The 5,297-nt window shown below is 30.8% G+C and overlaps 1 non-coding gene across 1 annotated transcript; it reads left to right on the top strand.

Annotated features, from left to right (window-relative positions):
- Positions 1-2,590: 2,590 nt before the first annotated feature.
- Positions 2,591-2,694, top strand: LOC112798435 (small nucleolar RNA R71). Its single transcript, XR_003200046.1, has one exon. It is a non-coding gene; the product is annotated as a small nucleolar RNA R71 (small nucleolar RNA).
- The last annotated feature ends 2,603 nt before the right edge of the window (positions 2,695-5,297 follow it).

Raw genomic sequence — 5,297 nt, 5'->3', positions numbered from 1 at the left:
TAGTAAATTTCGAAAATTAGAAATAAGATAAGATTAAATTTAAAATTTAAAATAAAAGAATTTTTGAAAAAGAGACGAGATATTTTCGAAAATTAGAGAGGGAAAAATAGTTAGGTGGTTTTGAAAAAGATAAGAAACAAACAAAAAGTCAAAGAGTTAGTTGAAAAAGATATTAAAATCAAAATTTGAAAAGATAAGAAGATAGGAGGTTAGATAAGATATTTTGAAATCAAATTTTGAAAAAGATAAAATTTTGAAAAAGATAAGATAAGAGATAAAAAGATTTAATTTAAAAATTTGAAATTACTTACCTCACTAACAAGAAACTACAAGATAAGATTCTAGAACTTAAAGATTGAACCTTTCTTAACAAGAAAGTAACAAACTTCAAATTTTTGAATCAATCACATCAATTGTTAGCTAATTTTCGAAAATATGATATAAAACTAAGAAAAAGATTTTGAAAATTATTTTGAAAAAGATTTTTGAAAATTTTCGAAAAAGAGGAAAAATTGGAAAAGATATGATTTTTGAAAAAGATTTTGAAAAGATAAGATTTTTAAAATTGAAAATTTAACTTGACTTGTAAGAAACAACTAATTTTGAAAATTTTTGACTAAGTCAACTCAAATTTTCGAAAATTTGGAGAAAAATAAGGAAAAGATATTTTTTGATTTTTGAATTTTTAATGATGAGAGAGAAAAACACAAACATGACCCAAAACATGAAAATTTTGGATCAAACACATGATGCATGCAAGAACACTATGAATATCAAGATGAACACCAAGAACACTTTGAAGATCATGATGAACATCAAGAACATAATTTTGAAAAATTTTTGATGCAAAGAAAACATGCAAGACACCAAACTTAGAAATTTTTAATGCTTGGAAAATATGAATGCAAAAATGCAGATGAAAAACAACAAAAGACACAAAACAAGAAATCATCAAGATCAATCAAGAAGACTTGTCAAGAACAACTTGAGGATCATGAAGAACACTATGAATGCATGAGATTTTCGAAAAAATGCAAGAAAAATTTTAAAAACATGCAATTGACACCAAACTTAAAAATTAACACAAGACTCAAACAAGAAACACAAAATATTTTTGATTTTTATGATTTTCTAATTTTTTGTATTTTTATTCTAATTTTTTCGAAGAACATGGTTAGAAAAACGAAAAAGAAAAGAAAAATTTTGAAAAAGATTTTTGAAAAGAAAAGTATCTAATCTGAGCAACAAGATGAACCGTCAGTTGTCCATACTCGAACAATCCCCGGCAACGGCGCCAAAAACTTGGTGGACGAAATTGTGATTCCTTTGTTATTGTATTTTGTAAAATTCATTGCTTTTTCAACTATGAAAACATCCCTATAAGTAGCTTGAACTTACTAAAAACTACCTAAAAACAATGCCAAAAAGCGTATAAATTATCCGCTTATCAGTGCCTATGGTACAGGGTATTGAGAATTTGCCAAGATCTTGTCTCTTTTGTGGTAAGATTTTTTGAACCCATGTATCTAGTTCACTAATGAGCAAGGGAGGTTCACCTTCCCAAGTCTCATTACCAAACAACTTGGCATTCAGCTTCATGATGACTCCTAGATATTGAGCAACTTGTTCTCCAGTTACATCTTCATCCTCTTCTGAGGAAGAATAGTTTTCGGAGCTCATGAATGGTAGAACGAGATTTAGTGGAATCTGTATGGTCTCTATATGAGCCTCAGATTCCTTTAGGTCCTCAATAGGGAACTCCCTCTTGTTTGGGAGACGTCCCAGGAGGTCTTCCTCACTAGGATTTTTGTCCTTCTCCTCCTTTGTGCATTCGGCCATTTTGATCACATCAATGACCTTGCACTCTCCTTTTGGATTCTCTTCTGTATTGCTTGGGAGACTATTAGGAGGTGTATCCGTTAATGGAGGATCTTGTGCCTCCAAATTTCTAATGGAGGATCTTGTTTCACTCATGAAACTTAAAGTGGCCTTAGACAGATCAAAGACTAGATTAGCTAAATTAGAAGTGCTTTGTTCAGAATTCTCTGTCTGTTGCTGAGAAGATGATGGAAAAGGCTTGCTATTGCTCAGCCTATTTCGTCTGCCATTGTTAAAGCCTTGTTGAGGCTTTTGTTGATCTTTCCATGAGAAATTTGGATGATTTCTCCATGATGAATTATAGGTGTTTCCATAAGGTTTACCCATGTAATTTACCTCTGCTATTGCAGGGTTGTCAGGATCATAAGCTTCTTCAGAAACTGCCTCTTTAGTACTGTTGGATGCATTTAGTCATCCATTCAGACCTTGAGAAATCATGTTGACTTGTTGAGTCAACACTTTGTTCTGAGCCAATATGGCATTCAGAGCATCAATTTCAAGAACTCCCTTCCTCTGAGGCATCCCATTATCCACGGAATTCCTCTCAGAAGTGTACATGAATTGGTTATTTGCAACCATGTCAATAAGTTCTTGAGTTTCTGCAGGCGTTTTCTTTAGGTGAATGGATCCACCTGCAGAATGATCCAATGACATTTTGGAAAACTCAGATAGACCATAATAGAATATATCTAATATGGTCCATTCTGAAAACATGTCAGAAGGACACTTTTTGGTCATCTGCTTGTATCTTTCCCAAGCTTCATAGAAGGATTCACCATCTTTTTGCTTTAAGGTTTGAACATCCACTCTAAGCTTGCTCAACTTTTGAGGAGGAAAGAATTTATCCAAGAAGGCTGTGACCAGCTTATCCCAGGAGTCCAGGCTATCTTTAGGTTGTGAGTCCAACCATGTTCTAGCTATGTCTCTTATAGCAAAAGGGAAAAGCATAAGCTTGTAGACTTCAGGATCTACTCCATTCGTCTTAACAGTCTCACAAATCTGCAAGAACTCAGTTAAAAACTAATAAGGATCTTCAGATGGAAGTCCATGAAACTTGCAGTTTTGTTGCATCAAAGCAACTAATTGAGGTTTCAGCTCAAAATTGTTTGCTCCAATGGCAGGAATTGAGATGCTTCTTCCATCAAACTTAGACGTTGATTTAGTGAAATCACCAAGCATCCTCCTTGCATTATTGTTGTTGGGTTCGGCTGCCATCTCCTTCTCTTGTTCGAAAATTTCAGAAAGGGTGCCTCTGGATTGTTGTAATTTAGTTTCTCTTAGTTTCCTCTTCAGAGTCCTTTCAGGTTCTGGATCAGCTTCAACAAAGATGCCTTTTTCCTTATTCCTGCTCATATAGGAAAGAAGAGAACAAGAAAAGAAAGAGGAATCCTCTATGTCACAGTAAAGAGGTTCCTTATTGTTAGTAGAAGAAGAAAGGGAATAAAGAAAAGAGAATGAATAGTCTGGATAAAGAGTAAAGGTAGGGGCAGTGAATTGAGATGAAGAGTGGTGAAGAGAAGTGTTAGTAAATAAATAAATAAATAAATAGAATAAGATGAGAGATAGAAATTTTTTAAAATAATTTTTGAAAAAGAGTTAATGAATTTCAAAAATTAAGATAAGAAATAAAATTAAAATTAAAAGTTGAAACAATTAATTAATTAAAAAGAAATTTGAAAAAGGAGGAGATATTCTCGAAAATTAGAGAGGAAGAAGTAGTTAAGTTGTTTTCAAAAAGATAAGAAACAAACAAGAAGTTAGTTAGTTGATTGAAAAAGATTTGAAAATTAATTTTGAAAAGATAAGAAGAAAAGAAGATATTTTTGAAATTAAATTTTTGGATAAGATAAAATTTTTGAAAAAGATATGATAAAAAAGATAAGATAAGAAGATATGATAAAAAAATAGGATTGAAAAAGCTTTAATTTTTAAAATTAAAATTAATTACTTAACTAACAAGAAACTAAAAGATATGATTCTAGAATTTAAAGATTGAACCTTTCTTAATAAGAAAGTAACAAACTTTAAATTTTTGTATCAATCACATTAATTGTTAGTGTAATTTCGAAAATTTGAAATAAAATTAAGAAAAATATTTTGAAAATAATTTTAAAATTTTCGAAATTAATAAGATAAAAATGAAAAAGATTTGATTTTTGAAAAAAATTTTGAAAATATAGGATTTTTAAAATTGAAAATTTGACTTGACTTATGAGAAGCAACTAATTTTAAAAATTTTTTACTAAGTCAACTCAAATTTTCGAAAATTAGGAGAGAATTAAGGAAAAGATATTTTTTTATTTTTGAATTTTTAATGATGAGAGAGAAAAACAACAAAAATGACTCACAACACGAAAATTATGAATCAAAACTCATGATGCATGCAAGAACACTATGAATGTCAAGATGAACACCAAGAACACTTTGAAGATCATGATGAATATCAAGAACATATTTTTGAAAAATTTTTGATGCAAAGAAAACATGCAAGACACCAAACTTAGAAATCTTTAATGTTTGGACTCTAACAAACGAAAAATGCATATGATAAACAACAAAAAATACAAAACAAGAAAACATCAAGATCAAACAAGAAGACTTACCAAGAACAACTTGAAGATCATGAAGAACACCATGAATGCATGAATTTTTCGAAAAAATGCAAGAACAATATGAATATGCAATTGACACCAAACTTAAAAATTGACTCAAGACTCAAACAAAAAACACAAAATATTTTTGGTTTTTATGATTTTATTAATTTTTTTTGGATTTTCTTACTAAATTTTTCGAAAACATATTTTGGAAAAAGGAAGTAATGAATTCATAGTCCTCAATCAAAATCCTATGAGTTAGACATGGCTTAATAGCCAGCCAAGCTAAAACATGTTTCATGAAACACTAGAATTCATTCTTAAAAAATTTGAAAAATTTTCGAAAACAAAGGGAAAAATTTAGAAAAATATTTTTTTTGAAAACTTTTTGAAAAGAAAAATAAAAAGAAAATTACCTAATCTGAGCAACAAGATGAACCGTCAATTGTCCAAACTCGAACAATCCCTGGCAACTGCGCCAAAAACTTGGTGCACGGATTTGTGATCATCAACAATGGCTCCAATAATTTGGTAGCTCTCACACGTGGATTACACTTAGTCACAACTCCGCACAACTAACCAGCATGTGCACTGGGTCGTCCAAGTAATAACTTACGTGAGTAAAGGTCGATCCCACGGAGATTGTTTGTATAAAGCAATCTATGGTCATCTTGTAGATCTCAGTCAGGCTGATTCAAATGTGATTGGATTATATAATTAAAATATAAATAAAATAGGATAAAAATACTTATGTAAATTAATGGTGGGAATTTCAGATAAGCGTATGGAGATGATTGTCCCTGTTGAATCTCTGCTTTCCTAATG

Source organism: Arachis hypogaea, chromosome 4 (assembly GCF_003086295.3).
Source record: "Arachis hypogaea cultivar Tifrunner chromosome 4, arahy.Tifrunner.gnm2.J5K5, whole genome shotgun sequence".
In the NCBI taxonomy this organism is placed as follows: domain Eukaryota; kingdom Viridiplantae; phylum Streptophyta; class Magnoliopsida; order Fabales; family Fabaceae; genus Arachis; species Arachis hypogaea.
The sequence above is the reverse complement of the archived record's forward strand: the minus strand, read 5'-3'. Positions and strand labels throughout refer to the sequence as shown.